Genomic DNA, 26,629 nt, shown 5'->3' with positions numbered 1-26,629 from the left:
GGGTCATTACAACCCTGGTGGTCTTCGACCGCCCGGGCTGTTTTGGAGGAAGCACAGCCAACAGGCTGGCGGTGCTTCCATGGGGGATTCCGACTGCGGCGGCAGCGCCGCAGTCGCACCTCCGGGACCGCCGTTTTTCTGCCACTTTTGTCCCGGCGGAAGTAATCCTCCAGGGCAGCGCTGCTTGCAGCGCTTCCCAGGGTATTACGAGCCCCCCTTCCGCCAGCCTTTTCATGGCGGTAAGAAACGCCATGAAAAGGCAGGCGGAAAGGGGAGTCGCGGGCCCCTGGGGGCCCCTGCACCCACCATGCCACTGGCATGGGCAGTGCAGGGGCCCCCTGCCAAGGCCCCGAGCAGCTTTTCACTGTCTGCAGAGCAGACAGTGAAAAGCGCGACGGGTGCAACTGCACCCGTCGCACAGCCGCAACACCGCCGGCTCCATTTGGAGCCGGCTCCTGTGTTGCGGCCGAGATCCCCGCTGGGCCAGCGGGAGGAAACCAGGTTTCCGCCCGCCGGCCCAGCAGGGATCTCATAATGGCCGCGGCGTGAGTGCGGCCGCAGTGGCGGCTGCTCGGCGGTCCAAACTTGGCAGGCGGCTTCAGCTGCCCGCCAAGGTTGTAATGAGGGCCATAATGTCTGAAACATTTTTTAAAAATTGAGTGGTGACTGCGGGGTCCATGAATGTTAGTGCTTGGTCCATAAATTATAAAATAAAACACAAGGAATACGGTCTTCTTTTGGCTCTCCGCGTACACAAACCCCAACATATGTTTTTAAAAAGAGGGCAAGATCACAATGTGCAAATATTTCAGTAGGGCCTGGCCGCACAATGGATTGGGTACAGGTTGTCCAGCCAACCTGTCTCTTAGCAGGGCCAAAGACTTTGCACATCAGATTTTGGTCACACTGAGGCTTGTGAACAGGACCAACATCTTGTGAGGATGTTGAATGAACAGGGATTAGGCTCAGGGAATGGCCACAGACCCTGCTCTGTGGCCAAGCATTGCTGTTCATAGTAAAGGGGCATGCACAGTAGGGGTTGACTGCATAGTGGCTTGGCAAAGGGCCCCTGCATGAGAAACTTAGCCTAGGGACTGGCCCTAGTCCCGACCCAGTAGCCAAACCCCTCTGTGAAAGGCTGAAGCTCAGATTTAGACACACAGAAGTGTGGGTGTAGGACCCCCGCATGAGAGTTTGAGAGCAGGGCCTGGCCACAGCCCCAGACTCAAACCTTGCTTAATAAAGACAAAGCCCAGCACAGAAGTTGTTTAGCCGTGGAGTGGAACCGGCCTGGTGCCTAGTGACAGACCAGGACCAGTGGCTAACCCTGCTACACACTCCCCAAGATCTCTTGCAGAGGGAGGTGGCCAGATATTTGGTTTCGAGCAGGCCCTTGCCACAAGGAAGTGGGGCATAGTGGAATATACAAACAGAAAACTATCATAAAAACCAAAGTTCATTGAAAAATGCAAAAAAAAAAAAAAAACTAGGGAACTCTCTTAAAAACATGTAATGGATAAAATGTTAATTTAAAAAAATCACTACGGCTCACCAGTTAAATTTTAATACTCAACCAGAACTCTCTCCTTAGTGCCAAGCTCAGACCTCTGTCTGTTAAAAAAGTTGTCACTGCACAAGGACTTTGACCATGCATAGCTGCACTGTGATTTTGTTTCTGACTTCACAAAAATAGCTATTTAAAAATATAACAAAATGCATATCCACCACAGATTCATGGATCTGCGGTCTTGTTTCTGAATCTGTAAATACCACAATGCATTTTTTTTACTTGTTGAGGCTAGTAGCAGCCCCATCGAACCCTCAGCCACTTACCTTCGACCAGTATATGCTCCACCTACCCACATACACTCTTCTAACACTTTTTTCAGGATGGAGGTTCTGGTCCCTGGCATCCCATGCCACTGCAACAAAAAGTGCAGCCAATCATATTGCCAAGATCCATTAATGATCCGTGGACCAACACATTCATATTGCATAAAAGTAAAACCACCACATCCACTCGCCTTTGATTACTTTAAAAATGTTTCATTGTTTTATCCTCTGCAGACACGTTCATGCGGCTGGCAAGCTAAGATCATACAAGCAGGCGAGAGAGCACTAGGCACCTTTTTATTTCATGATGCATCATAACGAAATCCTGCCTGGGTCCAGGGACCCCGCTGCCTTCTCTTCCTCTATTACTATCACCTAAATAGGCAGAGCATTTGTGGCTCCCCTCCAGCCCTTTGTCATGGGTACATCTACACTCATACAGGCGCGAGGTGATCTTGGTAATGAGGTATGGATTCAGTATTTACATAGCACCTACTACTCTTGACTAGGCGCTAAAGCATTTTGTGGATGTGTAGTACGCTAATGCATTGGTTCGTGTGTCTAAGGACTCAGGAGTACCCTTAGTGGATTGAAGGCTGGGGTCAGCAGTATTTTCAGAAAGTATCCATCAGATTGCCTTGTTCCAATATTCTCTCCTACAGAATCAATTCCTTTTTGTTCCTCCTCAATGCCCAAATAGCTTTAACTTCGCAGTACAGTTCCTAATTCTATCTCACATAGACACTGGAGGGGGCAGAGCCCTCCTAACTATTCTCCGACCGTACCCATGAAGCATGTACGGTATGTGGCTGCTTGTATCAGTAACATATGCAACAAAAATGTCCCCGAGGCTAGCAATTAGTTCTCAGTTTCTTTTTAAAGTGCTTTGTTGAGCACCAGTGCTAGATCCATACTATAAAATAAAAAATAGTTCCATTCAAGTAATTACAAATGCAGTAACTGACGCTAATTGCACATCCAAGATAGTAAATAATAAAGGCAGAATACCTTGGATGCTATAGCATGGAGGTGCAAGCACGGGCTGGTGGGGAATGCCAGGATATGTACAAGACCCGTGTGTTTCTTTCTATTCTTCCGACCATATGTCTGCCCTGTTTGTACCATGGCTTCCCATGGTTTGCGGCACGGACAACAGATGTACCCTGTTATGATTTCGCAGCATGTTTGTAGCTCCATGAGACCGTGTTTACCACCAGCGGTGTACAAACCACCTCTGCTCTCAATGTGTCTCCTTTCTATTGTTGTTGGATCAGAGCTATATAAACCAGCTTTGCATGTAGAAACTGGCACTGTGTGGTTGCGGTTTAGGTGGAAAGCTGTTTCTTTGAATAGTTACTGTTTTTGGTATTGTCCGCTGCTGTTACATCACAAGCCAAGAGAAAAACACGTACCTTAACAGGGGTAAAATAGTTGCCCTACCAAGGTGAATTTGATTGTCAAATCCACCGGGATTCAATGGTTCTGTAGATCGGATTGATAGCAAGGGCTGGGAAATGGATGGTATGAAAAAGGGGGAAGCCAAGGCACCCCAAGGATTTTAACATCAAAATAAGGTGTGCAAGAATTCAGTCTTGATGGCATTTGGTAGTAAATAGGTGAACCTATTTATGGTGGTTGTTTTAAATGTCCCTTTCTGCAGGGTTATCCCCAAACCTTTTGCTTTTCTCCTCCTATTTTTCTGACCTTCTTTTTGGTGGCTTTAGGACTCTGGGCACTTTACCACTGTTAAACAGTGCTAAAGTGCATGTGCTCTCTCCCCTAAAATTTGGTATGATTGGCTTATGCCTGTTTGACATATATGATTTACTTGTAAGTCCCCTCCAAAGTTATATACCACACACCTAAGACCTGTAAATGTAATGCTACTAGTGGACCTGCAGCACTGATTGTGCAAACCACAGAAGTAGCCTTTCTAACTTGTCTCAGACCTGCCACTGCTGAGCCTGCATGCACGGTTTACTGCCACCTTGACTTAACATTTCAGACTACCGTCAGAAGGTTCCTGTACTGCTTAAAGGACTAATTTGGACTGCTCTTCTGCTGTTACTCTGCTGCCTGCTACTTGCTGGGTGACCTAAGGGATTCACTGGACTGCTTTTATGCTTGTTGCCTTGCAGCCAGCTGCTCCCCGACTCTGGTCTACTTAGTTTCCACAGGCTGCATATTGTCAGAGGACTACTGAGTTAGTAGGAAGAACCACCACTTGGCCCACTCACTTTTATGTGCTGGCCTTCCTGTCTGCTGCTCCCTGCCCTGTGGCAAGTGTTCTCCAAGGGCCACCACAGGTTGCATCTAAGCCCTCTGTCATGGGACTCTATCTTTAGGGAGTTCGGCAGAAACAGGCCACGTGAGGAGCTATGGCCAACCGTTCCATGTTTTGCACAGCTAGCTTCTGGTGAGTGCTTTATTACTCCTGCCTGGTACCCCACGTGTCCTGAGAAGCACTGAGGTATTGGTCTTCTCTTCAGCAACGGGCTTCTGGGGTTGCAACCTCGACACAACAGCGACGAGAGAAGTGAGCTAGTGCAGCCTGCGACGGTACACTCAAGGAGAACGGGTGCATGCAGGCCAGCGCTACCTGACAACCAGCTAGGTTAAAGCACTCAGTTGTGACACTATCCCTCGCAGTTGCCCGATTAGGAGGGATCACCATGACAACAGCACCACGTCTACCCCAATGAGTGGCTGCCACAGCACCACCTAAATACATCACACACGGATCCAGCCCGATTTCGGCGAGAGGAGAACTTCACCTCCAAAAGTCTGGTCCGGTGTTTCATGGTTTTACTGCAGGAGCAGGTCCCCAGGGATGTGAGGACTACTTTAATTCAAGGAAAGATATTGCACTCTGATTCGGAGACCTGCGGGGTCCCTAGGCTTACTAGTCCCGCGCGGAGTTGGCTCATTACAGCCACAATACCTTCATAAGTGGCTAGATCTCGTCTTCCCATCAAGTTCGCTGTGTAGAGGAATTGGGGAGCACTGTTCCATCATGGCTTTGATGTGGAGGGAGTCCACTGGAGAGATCCCCGACGCGGGGACTCTTGCAAGGAAGTTACCATATATCCCCTAGCAAAAGGGGTGGTACTTGTCCCACATTCAATTGGGAGTTCCCCTCTCCAAACAACGCAACCAGTAATTACCAAAGTCTTACTAATAGGAGTGCAAGTGCTCCTGGGGCCTATATTCCTGCTTAAAACAGTTGTTTATTACTACCATACATTGAACTGTTCACAGGATATTGATGCAATACCTGTGGTTGGTTAGTGATATTGCCTTGCTGCAAAAGCACTTATCAGATGCCTACTGTTTCGATTTCTTAACTGCCTGGCTAATGAGCAATGTTTGGGTACTCGCACGATGTGCAGCAGGCGCACAGATGCCTTGTGCCCCTCAGTGAATAGTATCTATGATTAATTGATACTGCTTATGACCCATGCCCAATACACAAATAACCCATTGTTTATTCATAATGTGTAAAGGATTTATAATTAATTCCCCAGGTACAAGGTGTATAAGATTTATGTTGCTTATGGTCTTGTTATATATATACAATGAAGACACCTATTTTTCCATAACCTTTGTGGAGTCCCTTCTGTGGTGTATTCATTGTGTCACTGGGGTGGGTGTGGTTGGCAAATGCTTTACACATTGCCTATGAGGATAAACTTGCCTGTTCCACGCCAAGCTACCATAGGGTGAGCACAGCCTATCTTTAGTATGTATCTTACTTGCCCTGACTTGAGAGGTGGGTTCTGCCTGTCTTAGGTGCATACCCTAGCCCACCGGAAACCCCATTTCTAACAGAGGTTCTTTTAGGAAATTGGGTCTCTAGTTGGCAGAGGTATGCGCATTGTCCAAGTAGGGACCACAGTCCTAGTCGGGGTGAGTCAATGACACAACATAAATCAACCTGTGCTCTGGTAGCTTGGCACAAAGCAAGCAGTCCTAGCCTAGAAGGCAATGAGTAAAGAACTTGTGCAACACACACACCATAACCTCAAGAGGAACAACACAAAAAGAGACTCCGCACGAATGTGGAAAAATAAAGCTTGTTTATCTGGTTAAATTGAGATCAGCATGATACAGATCCAACTCGAAAATAACAACGTATTTACTTTGCAGACTCAAAAATAAAGCACTGTCAATGAGTAATTGCAGAGATCAAAGGGGTGGTGCTCGAGACTCCTTGGCACAGACACGCAATATTTTGGTGGACTCGGGAACTGTCGGGTTGCGCTCCTCTCAGAGAGTGGTGCACAGCTGAGCTGAGAAAGGCCACGTGGATTGATTGAAATCATTGAGCGACACAGATTGGAGCAGCTGCTCGGGTTGTGTGGAAGTAGTGAGCAGCAAAAGGAACGCAGGGACGCGCGTTGGTTCACAAATGCGAGTGCCAAAGTTTAACAAAGCCACTCAGGTTCACTTGAACACAGTGAGCAAAAAATGGGAAGCAGGGCCACTCTTGATGGTTCACAGGTGGAAGCTGCAAAGTTTTACAAAGCCACTGGGGTTAACTTGAAAGGGGTGAGTGGCAAAAGGAAAGCAGGGCCTCTTCCGACAATTCACAGATGGAAGTTGCAAAGTATAACAAAGCCTCTCTGGCTCACTTGAAAGTGGTGAGTGGCAAAAGGAAAGTAGGACCACTCTGTACGGTTCACAGGTGGAGGCAGCAGAGTTTGACAAAGCTGCTCAGGTTGACTTGAAAGGGGTAAGTGGCAAAAGGAATGCACTGCAGCTTCGGACGGTTTACAGGTGCAAGCGGCAAAGTTTGACAAAGCCGCTCGGGTTGACTTGAAAGTGATGAGTAGTAAAAGGAAAGCAAGGCCGTCCAAGGCAGTTCACTGATGCGAGCGGTGAAGTTTGGCAAAGCTGCTCGGGTTGATGGAAAGTTGCGAGAAGCAAAGGGAAGCAGGGTTGCTCTGGGCACTTCACATATGCGAGCGTTGAAGTTTGACAAAGCTGCTCAGGCTGACGGAAAGTAGCGAACAGCAAGGGGAAGCTCTGAGTCACTCTGGGTTTGGAGAACAAGTCTTGGGCTACCAGGCAGAGATCAGAAAGTAGCAGGACGGCACAGCAAAACAGGGAAGCAGTTCCTGAGAGCGGTCAATCCTGGCAGAGTGGCAATCCTGGCACACAGCAGTCTTTACTCCAGCAGTGTTTTCTTGAGTCCAGAAGTGTACTGTTTTTGGTGGGTCAGGGACCCAGTACTTATAATAGAAAGTGCCTTTGAAGTGGTGGTGATTACAAAGAGTTATTTTGAAGAGCACTAGTCCCCTTTCAGATCAGCCTCAGCTCCAGACAAAAAGCGGGAGGTAATCAGTCCCTTTGTGTGGACTCTAGACACTACCCTTTGAGGTGTAAGTGTGACCTCTTTCCATCCTCCTCCCCATGAAGATCGAGTAGTATGCAGACAAATGCAGATGTAGCTGAGTATCCTGTGTTGTGGGTGTCTGAAGGGAATGCACAAGTGTAGCTGTCGCCTAGCCCAACCAGATGTGTTTTGGAGATAGGCTGTGGGCACACAGGACAGTGAATGCAGAGAAATGCCTACTATCTAAAAGTGGCATTTCTAAAATTGAAATAATAAATCTTATCTCACAAGTTAAGATGGTTTATTATTACCATTACAATGGCACTAAATATGATTCAGCTACTGCTCTCAGATCAGAAATTACAGCTTAAAATAATTAATAGGAATTCCCAATGCTGGACTATGAGAGGAGCAGGCATCACAGTAATGAAAAAAGACTTTGGGAGTTTTTCATTCTCGGGACAAGAAATTAAAAAAAAATATTTCCTGCCTTTACTTGGCACCCTTCCGTATGGGCTACCATAGGCCTACTTTATTAGTGGCTTTTGTGTAGGAAAAGGGGAGTTTAGGGCTTGGCAATGACTTTGAAATGCCAAGTCTGGGGGGCAGTGAGACTCGACACACAGGCTTTGCAGTGGCAGGCCTGAGACATGTTTACAGGGCTACCTAAGTGGGTGGCACAACCATTGCTGCAGGCCCACTAGTATCATTCAATGTACAGGCCTTGGATATATGGTATAACACTTTACAAGGGACTTATCTGTAAACTAACTGTGACAATAGTGGATACACAATCAATCAATCAATCATTTGTAAAGCGCACTACTCACCCGTTAGGGTCTCAAGGCGCTGAAGGGGGGGAGGGAATGCTACTGCTCGAAAAGCCAGGTCTTGAGGCATTTCCTGAAGGTCAGGAGGTCCTGGGTCTGTCGTAGGTGAACCGGGAGGGAGTTCCACGTCTTTGCGGTGAGGTGGGAAAAGGATCTGCCGCCGGCTGTGATCCGACAGATGGGAGGGATGGTGGTGAGGGCGAGGTTGGCGGATCGTAGCTGGTGGGTGGGAGGGTGTAAGGTAAGTCGCTCGTTGAGGTAGGCAGGGCCTGCGTTGTGGAGAGCTTTGTGAGCGTGAACCAGGAGTTGAACTTGATCCTCCTGTTGACGAGAAGCCAGTGTAAGTCTCTGAGGTGAGCTGTGATGTGGTCGCGGCGAGGGATGAGGCGTGCGGAGGCGTTCTGTATTCATTGCAGTCTCTTCTGGAGCTTAGCCGTAGATCATGCATAGAGAGCGTTGCCGTAGTCCAGTCTGCTGCTGACAAGGGCATGGGTGACCGTCTTTCTAGTTTCAGTGGGGATCCATTTGAAGATCTTGCAGAGCACGTGGAGGGTGTTGAAACAGGCGGATGAGACGGCCTTGACTTGGTGGGTCATGGTGAGAGATGAGTCAAGGATGAAACCTAGTTTGCGTGCGTGGGTGGTGGGTGTTGGTGCGGTTTCTAGAGTGGCTGGCCACCAGGAGTCGTCCCATGTGGAGCAGTTGGGGCCGAGTTTGAGGAGCTCAGTCTTGTCGGAGTTCAGTTTGAGGCCGCTCATCTTCAACCAGTTGGCGATGGCATGCAGTCCGTCGTGGAGGCTAGTCTTAGCGGTGGCAGGGTCCATGGTGAGGGAGAGGATCAGCTGGGTGTCGTCTGCGTAGGAGATGATGTTAAGGCTGTGGGATCTGACGATGTTGGCGAGTGGAGCCATGTAGATGTTGAAGAGAGTTGTGCTAAGAGAGGATCCTTGGGGAACGCCGCAGATGGTCGTGGTGGCTTGAGACAGGAACGGAGCGAGGCGGACTCTCTGGGTTCTGCCGGAGAGGAAGGATGTGAGCCTTTCCAGGGTCTTTTTGCAGATCCCAGCGTCGTAGAGGCGTGTGCGCAGGGTTTGGTGACAGACGGCGTTGAAGGCTGCCGAGAGATCTAGGAGGATGAGGGCAGCGGTTTCGCCTTTGTCGAGCATGGTCCTAATGTTGTCGGTTACGGCTATGTGTGCGGTCTTGGTGCTGTGGTTCCTACGGAATCCTGATTTGGAGATGTCTAGCATGTTGTTGCCCTCCAGGAAGCGGGTCAGTTGGCCGTTAACGATCTTCTCGATGACCTTCGCAGGGAAGGGGAGGAGGGAGATGGGCTGGTAGTTCTTGAGGTCTCCGGGGTCTGCTTTGGGTTTCTTTAGCAGAGCGTTGACTTCGGCATGTTTCCACATATCCGGGAAGGTTGAGGTCTCGAAGGAGCTGTTGATGACGGCTCAGAGCTGGGGAGCGATGATTTTGTTGGCCTTGTTGAGGACGTGGTGGGGGCAGGGGTCTGTAGGGGAGCCTGAGTGGATGGAGCTCATGGATTTGCTGGTTTCTTCATCGTTAGTGGTGGTCCAGGAGTTCAGTACGTCGGTGCAGCAGGGTGCTTTTGCGTTGCTTGTGTCGCTGGTGGTGATGGTGGGAGATGCCGATGTGAAACTTTCGTGTATGTGTATACACAAATGTTTCCATGATTTAGGGGAGAAGCACATGCATGTTAGCACTGGTTAGCAAATGTAAAATGCTCAGAGTCCTATGGCCAACAAAAATATGGTTAGAAAATTGAAGAAAAAGGGCAAAGGGCCTGGGGTAAGACCACCCTAAGGGTGCCAGGTCTAACAGTTCTCCTTTCAAATGACCTTGCCAGGCTGCTCTCCAGATGCAGTATTTGCGTAGTGATGCTTCTCTCAGCAGAGCAACCCCTCAACAGAGGTACAAAGAGGTGTAATGTTCCTCCACTTCTGTCAAAGACCAAGAAAGCAAAACTTTGGGCCTCACCTAAAGTGCACCCTTCAACTTGCATAGCAGAATCTGCAGTTCCACCTTCATCCCTAGCAAAAGGCAGTGCTATAGGAATTCTAATGGGCAGCCTCTCTACCCTCCAGTCAGAGTGGAGGGTGCACCCATTTTAAAAAGGCACCATCTAGTTGAACTACTACTTTTCCCTGCAACCACTTACTCCTCATTACCTGGACCCTCATTATGGACTTTTCTTTAAAGTGACTGTTAGGTATTAATAAGCTGCAACAAAACACTTATAAATTACAATTTGTAATTAAAGTCTACATTTTAGCATCAATAAAGAGAATGTTAGAGATTTTTAATATATTTATTATAAATATAATTTAGTAATAATTAGGCCTGGGCAGAGTTCATGGTGTCCGACTCCATGGAATTCCGTGAAGTTGAAAAAAAACTCCATGCAATTCTGGGGAAGCGGCGTTTGGTGACCCGCGGAGTCCTGAATGCGCCTGATCTCTGAAGCACTAAGCAGGGTCGGGCCTGATCAGCCAGGCCCGACCCTGCTTAGTGCTTCCAAGATCGGGCACATTCAAGAGAGGGCCTTGGCAGTGAAAGAAAGCTGCAGTTTGAGGCCTCTTGTGCACCGGCCTGCCCTGCGTGCCTGAAACTCTAGCTTTCTTTTGCTGCCTACGGTCCTGGCCTGAATTCAGGCCAGGGATTGTAGTCAGCAAAAGCTGCAGTTTCAGTCCTTGTTTGTGCACCAGTGTCAATCAATCAGGGATTTATAGAGCGCACTACTCACCCGGTAAGGTCTCAAGGCAGTGGGGGGGAGAGCTACTGGTTGAAAAGCCAAGTCTTGAGGTGTTTCCTAAAGGATAAAAGGTCTTAGGTCAGGCGGAGGTGGAGCGGTAGGGAGTTCCAGGTCTATGCCGCAAGGTGAGAGAATGATCTTCCTCTGGCGGTCTTGCGACGGACGGGAGGAACGTAGGCGAGGGCGTGGTTAGCGGAGCGAAGGTTGCGGGTGGGGTGTGAAAGGTGAGTCTGTGGTTGAGGTAGACGGGACCTGTGTTGTGGAGGGCCTTGTGTGCGTGGATGAGGATTTTGAAAGCGATCCTTTTTGATACTGGTAGCCAGTGTAGGTCTCTGAGGTGGGGTGAGATGTGGTCGCAGTGTGGGATGTCGAGAATGAGGCGGGCGGATGCGTTCTGGATTCTTTGCAGCTTTGTTTGGAGTTTGTTTGTTATTCCTGCATATAGGGCGTTTCAGTAATCCAATCGGCTACTGACCAAGGCGTGGGTGCCAGTTTTCCTGGTTTCGATGGGAATCCATTTGAAGATTTTGTGGAGCAGGTGTTGTAGCAGGAAGAGGAGATGGCATTCACCTGCTGAGTCATGCTGAGTGTGGAATCCAAGATGAAGCCCAAGTTGCGTGCGTGGGTGGTGGGTGAGTGTGCGGATCCTAGGGAGGTGGGCCACCAGGAGTCGTTCCAAGCTGAGGGGTTGGTGCCAAAGATGAGTAATTCTGTCTTGTCTGTGTTTAACCTGAGGTGGCTTGATTCCATCCAGCTGGTGATGGCGTGGAGTCCGTTGTGGAGGTTGTCCTTTGCAGTAGTTGGGTCTTTTGTGCTGGAGATGATGAGCTGAGTGTCGTCAGCGTAGGAGACTATGTTGATGTGGTGTGTTCATGCGATGTTGCCAAGGGGGGCCATGTACACGTTGAAAAGTGTGGGGCTGAGTGAAGATCCTTGAGGGACGCCACAGGTGATATTGGAGGCTTCTGATAGGAATGGCAGGGGCAGACTCTCTTGGTCCTGTCCGTGTGAAATGACGATATCCAGTCCAGTGCTTTGTCACGGATTCCAGCGTTGTGGAGGCGTGTGCAAAGAGTGTGATGACATACCGTGTCGAAAGCTGCGGAGAGGTCCAGGAGGATGAGTGCTGCTGTTTCTCCTTTGTCGAGCATGGTCTTGATGTCGTCTGTGGCAGCAATGAGTGCCGTCTCGGTGCTGTGGTTTTTGCGGAATCTGGATTGGGAGGTGTTGAGTGCCTTGTTGTCTTCCAGGAACTGGGATAGATGATTTCGATGACCTTGGCTGGGAAGGGGAAGAGGGAGATCAGTCGGTATTTCTTGGGGTCGTCAGGGTCTGCCTTTGGTTTCTTTAGCAAGGCGCTGATTTCTGCGTGCTTCCATCTCTCTGGGAAGGTGGCTGATTTGAAGGAACTGTTGATGGTGTGGCAGAGATGGGGGGGATGATGGTGTTAGCTTTGTTGAAGATGTGGTGTGGGCAGGGATCCGATGGTGATCCGGAGTGGATGGTTGCCATGGTGCTCGCGGTGTCTTCTGTGTTGACCGGGGTCCAGGTGTGGAGGAGGTGGGTGTTGCTTGGAGCGTAGGGTTCGAGAGTGTTTGTAGTTAGCTGGTGGGACTGGGAGTTGAAGCTGTTGTGGATTTCTTCTATCTTTCGACGGAAGTGGGATGCGAGTGAGCTACAGAGCTCCTGTGATGGCGGGGGTTCGTTGGAGCAGGCCCTGGGGGAGGATAGCTCTTTTATGATGCCGAAGAGTTCTTTGCTGTTGTGAGCGTTGGTGTCGATGCGGTTTTTGAAGTGGGTCCTTTTGGCGGTGCATATGCTTTGGTGATGTCTGCGTAGGGCCTCCTTGAAGGCGATGCAATTGGAGATGGCGGGGTCACTGTGCCAGCTTTTTTCCATTCTGCGGCATCGTTGTTTGGATTCCTGTAGACCTGGGGTGAACCAGCTGGCCTTGATTATGTGCGGGTGTTTGGGTGTTTTTTGAGTGGAGCAAGGGTGTTGGCGCAGTCTTCTATCCAGTGGTGCAGGTTGGTGGCGGCTGTGTTGGGGTCTGAGGTCCGGGGGGAGTCTGGGCGAGGGAGGAAATCAGTTGGTCCGTGGATATTTTGCTCCAGTTACGTCGGGGGCGGGTGTGTGCGGTGGTGGTGAGTGACTGGTTTCTGGTAGGAAAAATGGAAGCATCGGTTGTCTGTCCAGTAGAGTTCGGTGGTGTAGCTGAAGGAGACGTGGTTGCTGGTTGAGAAGATGGGATCGGGTGTGTGGCCTGCGGAGTGGGTCGGTAAAGTGACAAGTTGCTTGAGGCCGAGGTTGGTGAGGTTGTCGATTAGGTTGGTGGTGTTGGTATCCTTGTTATTCTCCAGGTGGAAGTTCAGGTCGCCTAGGAGGATGTAGTCCGTTAAGGCGAGGGCTTGGGAGCTGATGGTGTCGGCGATGTCGTTGCAGAACTGTGGTCTCGGGCCAGGGGGTCTGTAGACCAGTGTTCCTCTGAGTGTGTTGTTAGCATTTACATAGATTGTGAAGTGGAGGTGCTCGGCGGACTTGATGATGTCGTCTGAGTTGGTGGAGACTCTTATGGTGTTTTTATGGACTATGGCGATTCCTCCGCCTGGATTGTTGTTGCGGTCTCTTCAGGTAATTTTGTAATTATCTGGTATAGCTGTTGCTATGTCAGGTTCCGAGGCAGGGTTCATCCATGTTTCAGTGAGGAATGCGATGTCCAGGGAGTGTGTGGTCAGTAAGTCCCAGAGTTCAGGTGCAAATTTGTGGATGGAGTGGGTTTTCAGCAGGATGCATCTTAGGCGGCAGTCTGTTGTTTTGGTATGGTTTTCGGGGGTTAGCTTGCAGGTGAAGTTGCAGGCATTGCAGGAGAAGGGTCCTCTGGTGCGCGTTGGTGTGGACTGGCAGCAGATGGAGGAACAACCTGGGTTTAAGGCGTGGAGTTCGTCGGCGGTGTAATGGTGAAAGATAGTGCAGGGGGCGTGTTGGCCAGGGGGTCTGGCGCTAGGCGCGGTCCTGGCGTGGACGGGCGCAGACGGGCTTGCCTTTGGCACGCCAGAGGTGCGCCCGCTGCGTGTCCACGCTGTGGCCGGCATAAGAGGGGAGGAGGGAGGGTGTGTCAGCTGGGAGCCAATGGCAGGGTGGGGGGGCAGCAGCTTTCCAGGTGGGAAGGAAAGAGACTCGAGGAGGAGGGGGGCGGGGCCATGGGGACGCAGCGGCTACGGGATGGAAAGAAAGAAAATACCGGGCGAAAATCCAAGCAGGAGACTGGCAGAAGCGAGGGAGCGAGGAAGCGACCTACCTGCTCAAAGCAGGGTCGTAGGTCGCTGTCCTCGCTGCGCTGCGGCCGGCATAAGAGGGCAGGAGGGGTGGTGGGAGCCAATGGCGAGGGGCGGGGCAGCACGTTTCCAGGCAGGAAGGAAAGAGACTCGAGGAGGGGGGAGCGGGGCCACGGGGACCCAGCAGCTACGAGAGGGAAAGAAAGAAAATACTGTGCACAAACAACGACAAAAAAGAGAAGAGGACTTACGTGGGTCTTCCTCATCGACAAGTCCTCCTCAGCACAGCTGCCTCCCTCCTCTGCTCCAGAGCACTCTGAAGCCCCGTTATGGGCTGCACAGCGCAAGCGCAGACTATCTGCATACTGGGCTGCAGCACTTACCCGGTGAACTCCGCTTCACTGGCGGGGCTACCCGAGTGAGTTCCAAAAACTCTGTTAGCCCTGCCAGCGCGAAGCACCCCGCACACCCCTAGTAATAATCTTTAAAGATCTATGAAGTTTTACAGAAACATGCATAAAGTATTTAATGAATTTGTTCCTACTCTGTTCGTCTCTGTCTTACAGAATGAAAGAGCACTTGTAAAAGGCAATTCTCATTGTCAGTTCATTCTGGGAATATTTCACAAATAGGTTAAAAAGTATTCAATTTCCTACTCTAACAGAGTTTCTCACATCTATCAGTTCCAAGTGGTTACTACTATCATTCTACTCTGCAACACTTTATCAAATCCTTTCTGTCTCAGTACAATCCATGAGTCTATTCTGCAGGGAAATGAACAACACTCTCATACCCAGATAACCCAAGAGTCAGGCAGCTTACACGGAGGAGGTGGTAGTCGATAATAGCATCTTCTACAGTTTACACCTGATCATCTGCTCTCATCAGTGCTCTGCAACCAACTCTGCATGCTTTCTCTATGGCTCAGCTACAGTTCTGGTCTTTGGGGTCTCTCAACTCAACTCTCCTCAGCAACCACAAATTATTTCCCTCGGATACCTTTTATACATTTTTGATCATTACAATTATTAATATTTGTAAACATTTTCTTGAGATGTTGCAGATTCACACAATGAGTGTGTCTTGACAAGCAGTAGAGGTATGATACTTGTCCTTCATTTGCCATACATATTTCACTCCAGCTAAAACAATATTGCATACATAAGTATAATTTCTAATTTCTGTTCCCATCATTCTCATAATGTTGTAATTTATGCAAAGTAAATTGGTTATTTTTCTATGCACGTCAGCACATTCCAAAGTAGGTTAGTAGGCGGATATAGATATAGTTAAAACAGGTTTAATTGTTTTAGGACAATGTTTTTTATCATCTTATGTCAAATAAGGTTTATGAGGGAAACATTTAATTACAGGAATCTGCCAGCCTAGTGAATTTTCGATTCAAGCTGTAAAAGGGTTGTCTAAAGTTCAGAGTATGCTTCTATAGCAGTGAAAGCAATGGCAGTTTTTGGCCTAACGACTCAATCACTTGCTAGTTAGTAGTTCTTCTCGCTTGTTAGTTAGTAATTATTATTAGGTTTTAATTTTCTATTGGGAGCCTTATCAGTCTCCCCGTGATGGTTTAGAAGCATCATAAAGTACTTCAATTATTTCAGTCTTTAATAATATCAGCCCCATGTGTCTTTTGTTTCAATGTTTCTCTTTCTTTCACTTTCTTATATTCTTCATTCACTCTTTCACTCACTTCTTAATCCCTTTTTATTATTTTATTCATATTGTTTTCTCTTCTTTTTATAATTAGCATTTTATTGCTGTATACATACCATTTATAACTAAGGTGATTGCTATTGCCACCACTACACAAACTAATATAGTGCTCAGGATTCCTCTTCCTACTCTCTTTAGCCAGATTCCTACTTCTGTGAGCCCTTTAGAAAATTCTCAGCTATAGTAGGGGTTTCCAAAGGATTTAAGCCTAGCTTTAAATCATTATGTTATTGGCAGAATTTGTTATCTTCTTACTCTCATCTGGTATATGTACCCTCTTGTGGGTCATCAAATTGTTCAGTTGTGTGTGTCTTCTCCTGAACATTGGTCTCCCACAATTACGGTTAGTACTTCATTATCATTGCCACTCTGTTAGGTGTCTGGCAATCAAACCACTTCACCTGTTGCAGTTTCTTCACACCTATCTCCTCCTTGCTTGCTCCAATTACCAGTTTCTTTTTACACAACGTTTGGTGGTATGTACACCAAAGATCTATGCTCTATTTCTCCTCATTGATTCCTTTCTCTCAAGGGGTGAGATGCATGAACCCAGTTTGGAAGTCTAGCACACTTCACTGCAGTGTTTGTGATCAGAATCACCTGAGAGGGGCCTTTCCAGTGAGGCTCTAAACAGGACTTCCTCACATGTTTTTTTAATGTAAACTCAATCCCCAGGGTTTAAACTGTGGCACTGATCTTGGCTTTTAGTTACAGCTTCAGCCTTCCAAAACAAAGAACACACCACATCAGCCAGACCACTGCAGTAATCGAGTGACATGTCATCTGTTATATTCACAAGTACATTTGGTGGAACTACAGGTAATCACATGGCCCTTCCCATCAACACTTCATGGGCGACAACCCAGTTCTTTTTAGAACCAAGGGTAAAGCATTTCAATGATGTTGACTAATCTTCATTTGATAGTACCATTCATCCGCTTGATAATTCCAGAAGCTTCTGGACGATAAATACAATGGAGCTTTTGGTCAATTCTCAATGCTGCACATAGCATTTTTATAACATCACTATTGAAGTGAGTACCTCAATCTGATTGCAAAGAGTCAGGCATACCGTACCTGGGTATCAGTTCTCTTAGCAGCAACTTTGCTACTGTGACACTGTTATTTCTTCTAGTTGGATATGCCCCCACCCATCTAGAAAAGATGCAGACGATCACCAAAATGTACCTTAAGCCATTACAAGGTGGCATTTCAATGAAATCTGTCTGAATCCTCTTGAAGGGTACTCCTGATCTGCCTACATGACTCAGAGTGACATGCGTTATTTTTCCCACATTCATCTGTTGACATTCAATACACCTACAATAAATTTCTTCTGCTTGTGTTCTGAATTTTCAGTTATACCAATACTGTTTTAGGGTTCTGATCATGGCATTTCTGCCAACATGTGCCTGCCCATAAAGGTATTGTGTCATTAGGATAAGTAAACTGTCTGGTAATATTGGTCATCCATCCACTGAATCCCATACATTGTTGTCATCAATTCCACAACCGATTCTAATTCAACCTTGTTTTTCTTTAATTGGTACATTTTCTTGCATACTTCTCAATTCATCCCAATTACCTGCTGTTTTCAAAATCATGACAAGAAGACTTCCTTCCAGACTCCCAGTCATGTATGAATCATTGTATGTGCATGACATAGTTGCACAATAGTGTGTCACCTCATTGGCATACTGTTTCCGATTGTGACAATGATACAATCGCTCCTAGGTGCCACACATTTTACAATGGCTATTTGTAGGAAAGTACCATCTTGCCTGGCATGTTACCCCCATATTTCACTGTATATATGTTGTTTTAGTTGTATGTGTCACTGGGATCCTGCCAGACAGGGCCCCAGTGCTCATAAGTGTGCCCTGTATGTGTTCCCTGTGTGATGACTAACTGTCTCACTGAGGCTCTGCTAACCAGAACCTCACTGGTTATGATCTCTCTTTGCTTTCCAAATTGTCACTAACAGGCTAGTGACCAATTTCACCAATTCAAATTGGCATACTGGAACACCCTTATAATTCCCTAGTATATGGTACTGAGGTACCCAGGGTATTGGGGTTCCAGGAGATCCCTATGGGCTGCAGCATTTCTTGTGCCACCCATAGGGAGATCTGACAATTCTTACACAGGCCTGCCAGTGCAGCCTGAGTGAAATAACTTCCACGTTATTTCACAGCCATTTACCACTGCACTAAAGTAACTTATAAGTCACCTATATGTCTAACCTTTACCTGGTAAAGGTTGGGTGTTAAGTTACTTAGTGTGTGGGCACCCTGGCACTAGCCAAGGTGCCCCCACATCGTTCAGGGCAAATTCCCCGGACTTTATAAGTGCGGGGACACCATTACATGCGTGCACTACACATATGTCACTACCTATGTATAGCGTCACAATGGTAACTCCGAACATGGCCATGTAACATGTCTAAGATTCTGGCATTGGGGAGACAATTCCATGATCCCCCGAGTCTCTAGCACAGACCCGGGTACTGCCAAACTACCTTTCCCAGGGTTTCACTGCAGCTGCTGCTGCTGCCAACCCCTCAGACAGGTTTCTGCCCTCCTGGGGTCCAGCCAGGCTTGGCCCAGGGAGGCAGAACAAAGGACTTCCTCAGAGAGAGGGTGTTACACCCTCTCCCTTTGGAAAAAGGTGTCAGGGCTGGGGAGGAGTAGCCTCCCCCAGCCTCTGGAATTGCTTTGATGGGCACAGATGGTGCCCATCTCTGCATAAGCCAGTCTACACGGATCCCCCAGCCCTGCTCTGGCGCCAAACTGGACAAAGGAAAGGGGAGTGACCACTCCCCTGACCTGCACCTCCCCTCCAGTGTGCTCCAGACCTCTGCCATCTTGGAAACAGAGGTGCTGCTCGCACACTGGACTGCTCTGAGTGGCCAGTGCCAGCAGGTGACGTCAGAGACTCCTTCTGATAGGCTCTTACCTGTGTTGCTAGCCTATCCTCCTTCCTAGGTAGCCAAACCTCCTTTTTCTGGCTATTTAGGGTCTCTGCTTTGGGGAATTCTTTAGATAACGAATGCAAGAGCTCATCAGAGTTCCTCTGCATCTCGCTCTTCACCTTCTGCCAAGGAATCGACCGCTGACTGCTCTGGAGGCCTGCAAAACCGCAACAAAGTAGCAAAGACGACTACTGCAACCTTGTATCGTTGATCCTGCGGCCTTCTCAACTGTTTTCCTGGTGGTGCATGCTGTGGGGGTAGTCTACCTCCTCTCTGCACTAGAAGCTCAGAAGAAATCTCCCGTGGGTCGACGGAATCGCCCCCCTGCAACCGCAGGCACCAAAAGACTGCATCAGCAGTCCTCTGGGTCCCCTCTCAGCACGACGAGCGTGGTCCCTGGAACTCAGCAACTCTGTCCAAGTGACTCCCACAGTCCAGTGACTCTTCAGTCCAAGTTTGGTGGAGGTAAGTCCTTGCCTCCCCACGCTAGACTGCATTGCTGGGTACCGCATGATTTGCAGCTGCTCCAGCTCCTGTGCACTCTTCCAGGATTTCCTTTGTGCACAGCCAAGCCTGGTTCCCCGACACTCTAACCTGCAGTGCACGACCTCCTGAGTTGTCTTCCGGCGTCGTGGGACCTTCTTTTGTGACTTCGTGTGAGCTCTGGTTCACTCTTCTTCGTAGTGCCTGTTCCGGCACTTCTGTGGGTGCTGCTTGCTTCTGAGTGGGCTCCTTGTCTTGCTGGACGCCCCCTCTGTCTCCTCACGCAATTGGCGACATCCTGGTCCCTCCTGGGCCACAGCAGCATCCAAAAACCCTAACCGCGACCCTTGCAGCTAGCAAGGCTTGTTTGCAGTCTTTCTGAGTGGGGACACCTCTGCAAGCTTCTTCACGACGTGTGACATCCATCCTCCAAAGAGGAAGTTCCTAGTCCTCTTTGTTCTTGCAGAATCCACAGCTTCTACCTTCCAGTGGCAGCTTCTTTGCACCCACAGCTGGCATTTCCTGGGCATCTGCCCACTCCCGACTTGAGTGTGACTCTTGGACTTGGTCCCCTTGTTCCACAGGTACTCTCGTCTGGAAATCCATCGTTGTTGCATTGCTGGTGTTGGTCTTCCTTGCAGAATTCCCCTATCACGACTTCTGTGCTCTTTGGGGAACTTAGGTGCACTTTACACCTACTTTTCAGGGTCTTCGGTGGGCTATTTTTCTAACCCTCACTGTTTTCTTACAGTCCCAGCTACCCTCTACAAGCTCACATAGGTTTGGAGTCCATTCGTGGTTTGCATTCCACTTCTAGAGTATATGGTTTGTGTTGCCCCATCCCTATGTGCTTTCATTGCAATCTATTGTGACTGTACATTGCTTGCATTGCTTTCTATTGCTATTACTGCATATTTTTGGTATTGTGTACATATATCTTGTGTATATTTGCTATCCTCATACTGAGGGTACTCACTGAGATACTTTTGGCATATTGTCATAAAAATAAAGTACCTTTATTTTTAGTATATCTGTGTATTGTATTTTCTTATGATATTGTGCATATGACACCAGTGGTATAGTAGCAGCTTCACACGTCTCCTAGTTCAGCCTAAGCTGCTCTGCTAAGCTCCCTTTTCTATCAGCCTAAGCTGCTAGACACCTCTTCTACACTAATAAGGGATAACTGGACCTGGTGCAGAGTGTAAGTACCCCTTGGTATCACTACAAACCACACCAGCCTCCTACACTATTTCTGTTGGTTCCTGTAAGGCCTCCAATAGTTATTTTACCTGTTGTCCATTCTTGATGGGTGTGCCTGCTGAGGTTATAAAACCTAGTCGTGACCACAATTGCCCATAGTCATGGAAAACATCAAACCCATTTTGAGTGTCTGTAAAAAATATCACTCTCACTCCAGTAGGGAGTTTGCAGGCTCTGCTAAGAGCAATCAGTTCTACAACTTGGGCTGATGAAACCCCTTTTAACCAAGGTGCTTCAAAAAGTCCTTGAATTGTGCAGACTGCATAGGCTGCTCTTAAGCATTCTTCATTTGTTCTTAGGCAGGAACCATCCGCAAAAGAACATAACCTAGATTGATCAAGGGCTCATCTTTTAAGTCTAGTCTGCGTTCGGTGGACAAATCAGTAACTTCAAGGCAATCATGTTCATAAAGTCAGACTCATTTTCTTCAGGTATCAGCAACAAAGTGCACGAATTTCAAACATTACATCTCCATAGCACTACAGTGTTTCCAGGCATTTCTTGTTGCTCATATTTGGTAAATCGTAAATTCGTAAGATGCTGAGTTTTACATTTTTGTTAGTAACACCTCAACCGGATGGGGGACCATGACAGTCAAAGGAAATCCCTTCACAATAGTTTCACAGTTCTCAAGACTTGCACTTAGTCAGGCTACCACTTTCAGGAGCACAGGCAAAGCAGACGCTACAGGTCAAGAGTTACAGAGAAGTATGCAATTTATCTTTTGTACCTACCATGAATTTAGGTTAGGACTGAGAGAGCGGACCCTTCCCTCTCACTGCAAAACAAAATAAACTATTTAGTGTAATCTGGCATTCTCAATGCAGGTGCACAACAAAGACTTCCTCTCAACTCCAGAAATGTCTCCATGCGTTTGTTGTCCCATGGAATCGGATCAGTTACTTGTTTGTGAGTCAGCCTCAGTAGAGGTTTTGCCACCAGGTAAAAATTGGGTATCCACAAAATGAATAAACATGTTCTTGCATAATTACTTAAAATCATTGCAATTATTACGAGAATAAATACAAATGCATAAAACCATAATGATGAATGTTAAAAAGTGCATTCCATATCTTAAAATCAATTAAGGCCCAGGAGAACCAGCCCACAATGTATTTATTCATGGCCAGCCCACGCGGGGCTAGGGTGGGGTTAATTGAGGATAATGCAGAGGTTGCACAAGTGGGATCTCTACCTTAAGCTATGCTTATTTGCAGGGGGAGGCACTGTCTACAGTAGCCTCCTATTCCAAGAAACATTCTGACCTCCTTCTGTGTTTTGGGGTGTTCATTTTCAGAATCATTTCAACTCTTACCTTGGACACCGTCCTTACACCCTTCTCAATTATGTGTCCCAAGTACTGTACTTCTTTCTAACAGTAAATTCTGTGGTGATGCCTGGTATCCATTCTCAGCTAAATGATTTAGCAATGCTATGGAATGTACCTGACAGTTCTCCTCAGTACTCAAAGCAATTAGTAGATCATAGACATACTGGATCAGAACTGATTTTCCTGGCAGATTCAAAGGCTCCAAATTCTTCTTTAAGATTGATTAAAATGGGAGAGAGTCCCCGTATACCCTTCTGGGGCACGACACCACGTGATTACCTTCTCTTTAAATACAAAGGAAAATAGGAATTGACTATCTTCGTGTAAGGGTATGGAAACGAAAGCCTAACAGAGGTCAATCACAGTGAACCATTCAGCTGTGCATGAAATTTGATAAAATATGGTGGCTGGATTCAATACCACGGGATAACATAGGATTATGATTTCATTAATTTTTCTCAGGTCTTGAACGATTCTTTACTTGCCATTTGGTTTGTGTAATCCCATGGTTGGTGAGTTGCATGGACTCCCAATCAATTCCCTCAAGATTCTTTTTTGGAGCATCTTGTTTATTAATGTGTGATTCCCTGCTATTATCTCTGGTGTCATTGGATAAGGAGGTCTTCCTGGGAAATTTGCATCTGTTTTTTCATTTATTCACACTGGTTCAACTCCTTTAATTAATCCAGTGTCCATTCCAGTTACATCTCACACTTCAGTTTTGACTTTTTCAATCAGTTCCTAGGGTAAATGATTTAACACTAACATGAGAAAACATGCTGCTTTTTCTCTCAAGGCAGCTTTGAATTCTACATCCACATCATCCTATGTTTGAAACTCAACTCCACCTGGAGTAGAACTGATAGTCCAATTTAACTTGCACAGTAAGTCTCTCCCAAACAGGTTAACAGCACTTGAATCACAGACCACAAACTGATGTTTATCTTCAAAAATCCTACTTTACTGGAACTTCTTCTGAAATCGGATTGGTAACTAGCTTGTTTGCTACTCCCACTACTTGTATTACTCTATCCAAGAGGGGAAGGTTTGGAACTTCTGCTTTTCTCAAAGAGGAACAGGTAGCCCCTATGTCTCTCTCACTTACCAGTAATTCGTATTAGATCTTAATTTTCTAATGGGAGCCTTATCACAGGTAATATACCTCCACTGTTTGGGGAAGCTGCCCTCACCCCCATTTTGTGCCATGTAAACCAGGGACATATAAAGGGATCCCACTTTGCTCACCTAACAAATGCAGTGAGTCACATTTTAAGGGTGAATATCAGAAGGTATTACCTCTAGCATTTGCAGAATTTTATTTTAGGTGTTTGCATTAGTCACCCCCTATATCCTCTTCTGTTGCTATGATCCTAAGGTTACAGCTTTGTTCAAGGGCAGCATAAAGCTCTTTATATTTCCTTATACTTGCATTCAGCCATTAACTTATGCTTCCAGTTCCTGAACTTAAAAGCTGTCCATGTTGAAGCAGTGGTCGAGCGGTAGCCTAGCAGCAAATAGGCTTTTTGTCTATTCTAGTGTCTAATAAAGTACCTATTACAGCACTATCTCACATGCAAATAACACTATTTCTTTTTACAGTTTTGCATCTTCAGATTGCATGTTATCTCAAAAAGCCTCCTCTGCAGTACCAGAAACCTGCATGAAAAATTCCCCTCTCCCTGTCTTTCGAGTGACCCTCTCTTTACTTTCCAACCTCTGCATACCTCCACTCTCGGAGCACATCCTACTGTAAGTCACATGAATGTTTACATTATTCTGTATTATTGTAATTCTGCCAGCTGTGCTCATATTATTTCAAAATTTCACAAATTGCAACCTCTTCTTTGAAAGTCATACCTGCGACCTAGCAATACCAAATCACATCTATCTCATCTACTAAAACTACCAACCATCTGCATGAACTCTTATACCCCTTTCCCCCCACTAATGATCACGTCTAACTTATTCTAATTCAAACTACCACAGGAAACTAGAGCAAATGCATAGGATTGTTTTTTTGGAGAACACAATACTAATCCCGTTAACCACTAAACTCATCCCAGAGCAGCCTGCTGCCCGATGTAAAGCACTCCAATGCCCTGTCAGGGGTCATAAATGCTATTTAAATGCAATTACAATATTTACAGACTGTCAGAATAAATGACAACATTTGCCAAGGTCCACTTTTAGTAGGCTCAAAAAACATTCAATTAAAAAAAAAAAAAACATCCAAAGCCTGCTTAAGGTATGAACACTAACCCACTATAAAGCCAAATTCTCAATAAAGATCAAGTTTCATGCCATGGTTGGTGTGACTCCATTCAGCAGTTTTTGCAATAGGGCGAACTGTTGCAGGTTCAGTGGGAAATGCACCTTAACCTCCCCCTCTTGTAACTTTCCCTCCCATGGTCGAAACTGCATTAAGCCTAAGAAGCCAAAATCTAACCATATTTGCTACGAGAGTTTCAAATTTCCTCCAGGAATATCAAACGGTGCTACAGTAATAAGCATACCAAAATAAGCACCTTTCAATGAGAATGGAAACGTCATTATAACTATGTAGTATCTGGGATAAATGATCACCCATGTCAGGGAGACTTACCTTTCTTATAAAGGCTGAACTTTTTAAACGTGGGGTCTTTGCAGAAACACAGTATTGGAACATGCAAAATCCCTTTTGATTACACTGGAGGTACATCTTATAAACTCTTTTCATGTTGGCAGCCCCGAAAAATCTATGGGGAAAGCAGAGGTTGTTGTTAAAGACTCATACACTGTCTCCATTTCTCAAACATCTCAGCGTGTTGACTTGCTATGGCCCTGAACAACTCCAGCCTATGAGAAGCAGGAATCCACCTGATCTATAGGCTCAACATTTAACATCATTTTCTTAGGGAGTGACATCAATTCATTAGATGAAATTAAACACTAAGAAAAATTATAATATATAGAAAAGCCATTTATTCCTTATTATGCATATACATTTTTTTAAAATAACGCATCCAGATTTATATATTTCAAGACACGTTTGGGCATAGTTACAAGTCCCGTGGCGCAGGGCAGCACAGCAAATGGCCTTGCCACGCTGCACTCTGCCATCGGCAAAGGGTAGCAATGCGCTGTATTTACAAGATACAGTGCATTTCTGTCCTTTCCTCCTGCACTGGCACACCATCAGTTGACAAGCGCCAACGCAGGCACCCTTGCACCATGGTGCAAGGGTGCCTGCGTTGTCAGCAGGATTATTTTTGTGGAGGAAGGGACACCTTTGAGCACAAAACAATCCAGAGAGGCATTGTTCTCTTTCCATGTATGCTGCAGAATCCAGCACACATGGAAAGAGGAAACAACAAGGAGAAATAAAAGTATTGCTCCTTGTTGCACCTGCCCTGGGGCGGTGTGCAGTTTTGAGGCATTTCCAGGTTTACAGATTCTTGGAAATCTGTGAATGCATCAAAACCCATAGGTGTTGAGTGGGAAACCCATCGTAAAACCCATGGTGCACCTATCTCTCTGATGCAGTGTAGGGCAACGCAGCAACCGGCACTGTGTTGCCTTACATCAAATTTACAAGGCCATGAAAAGCCACACAAAGTGGCTCTATGTGGCCTTGTAGCTAAGGGCCTGCACTATGCGCCACCCGTGCGTCACAAAAAGTGATGCACTGGCGGTGCCTGGGACTTGTAAATATGTCCCTTTCTTCACAAAATATCATCAATTGGATAAGGATTCGGATAAGGGTTCTGATCCACCATTCACAGTCATGATTATATCAGAGTTTCTTTTTATGTCATGACATTACAAATACAAATAAATATAATGTAGTATATTATTTCCAACCTATCGTGATCCCACAGCCTGAACCAACAGCCTACATGTGTTTTGTGTGATAAATCTCTTCTTCATGACCAGCGAGGAGCCAGCTTCACAATGAAATACTTTAAACACAAATGAAAAAAAAGAAAACGGAAAAAAAGAAATAACATGAGACAAAAAACAACATCTAATGGCCCCTTTCTAAAGCTTTTATATATTGCCAATGATATACCTGTTATTTCTGTCTATACAATTGTCTTATTCTCACATATCCATATTTTACATTTGTATCTACAATTAGTAAACAGCCCATGGGTCACCTGGATAGTCCAATGGTCTTTGTCAAATATTGATAGATACATGGGAAACAAATGTTCTTGCATATCAATATATCATGAGATGTCACTCCATAAGAAAATGATGTTAAAAATATTAACTGATGTTACATGTTGATCCCAGCTTGTTGAGTCTGAACATAACTCCACTCATATTTCTCCACCTCCTTCACAGTGTTTTACTTGTTATCTAACTACCACACGCCTGGGCCCACCATCAACCCTGACTTGACTTGAATTTTGTCTTTCTCTAGCCCTGTAGGCCCCCAAGCTTCTAGTTTGAGGCAATTCCAATATGGACAGACAATCCCAAACTACCCACTGCCGAACTCTTCTAGACTCCTGTGATTAGTCTTCAGTCAAAAGTCTTCAAACTCACCTACTCAACCAGGCAAGTGCTTGATCTAATTTCATACTTAGACTTAAGCCTCATTCTCTCTCTCTTCTCAGGAATGATCATTCAGTTATCTTCTTTTCTATCCTTCTTACCAATGTGCCTTCTACCACATACTTTTCTGTTCCTAGGACTAGCCTGTGTCTGTCAGGGACCAACAGCATCACCTTCTCGGTTGCATTATCCACTGCTACTTTCCTGCGCACATTAAACTGGGATTTGGCCTTTGCCAACTTATACTCCTGTCTTGTGAAATGTTTGGA

This window comes from Pleurodeles waltl, chromosome 7 (assembly GCF_031143425.1).
Source record: "Pleurodeles waltl isolate 20211129_DDA chromosome 7, aPleWal1.hap1.20221129, whole genome shotgun sequence".
In the NCBI taxonomy this organism is placed as follows: Eukaryota; Metazoa; Chordata; class Amphibia; order Caudata; family Salamandridae; genus Pleurodeles; species Pleurodeles waltl.
Note: the sequence above shows the minus strand (reverse complement) of the source record.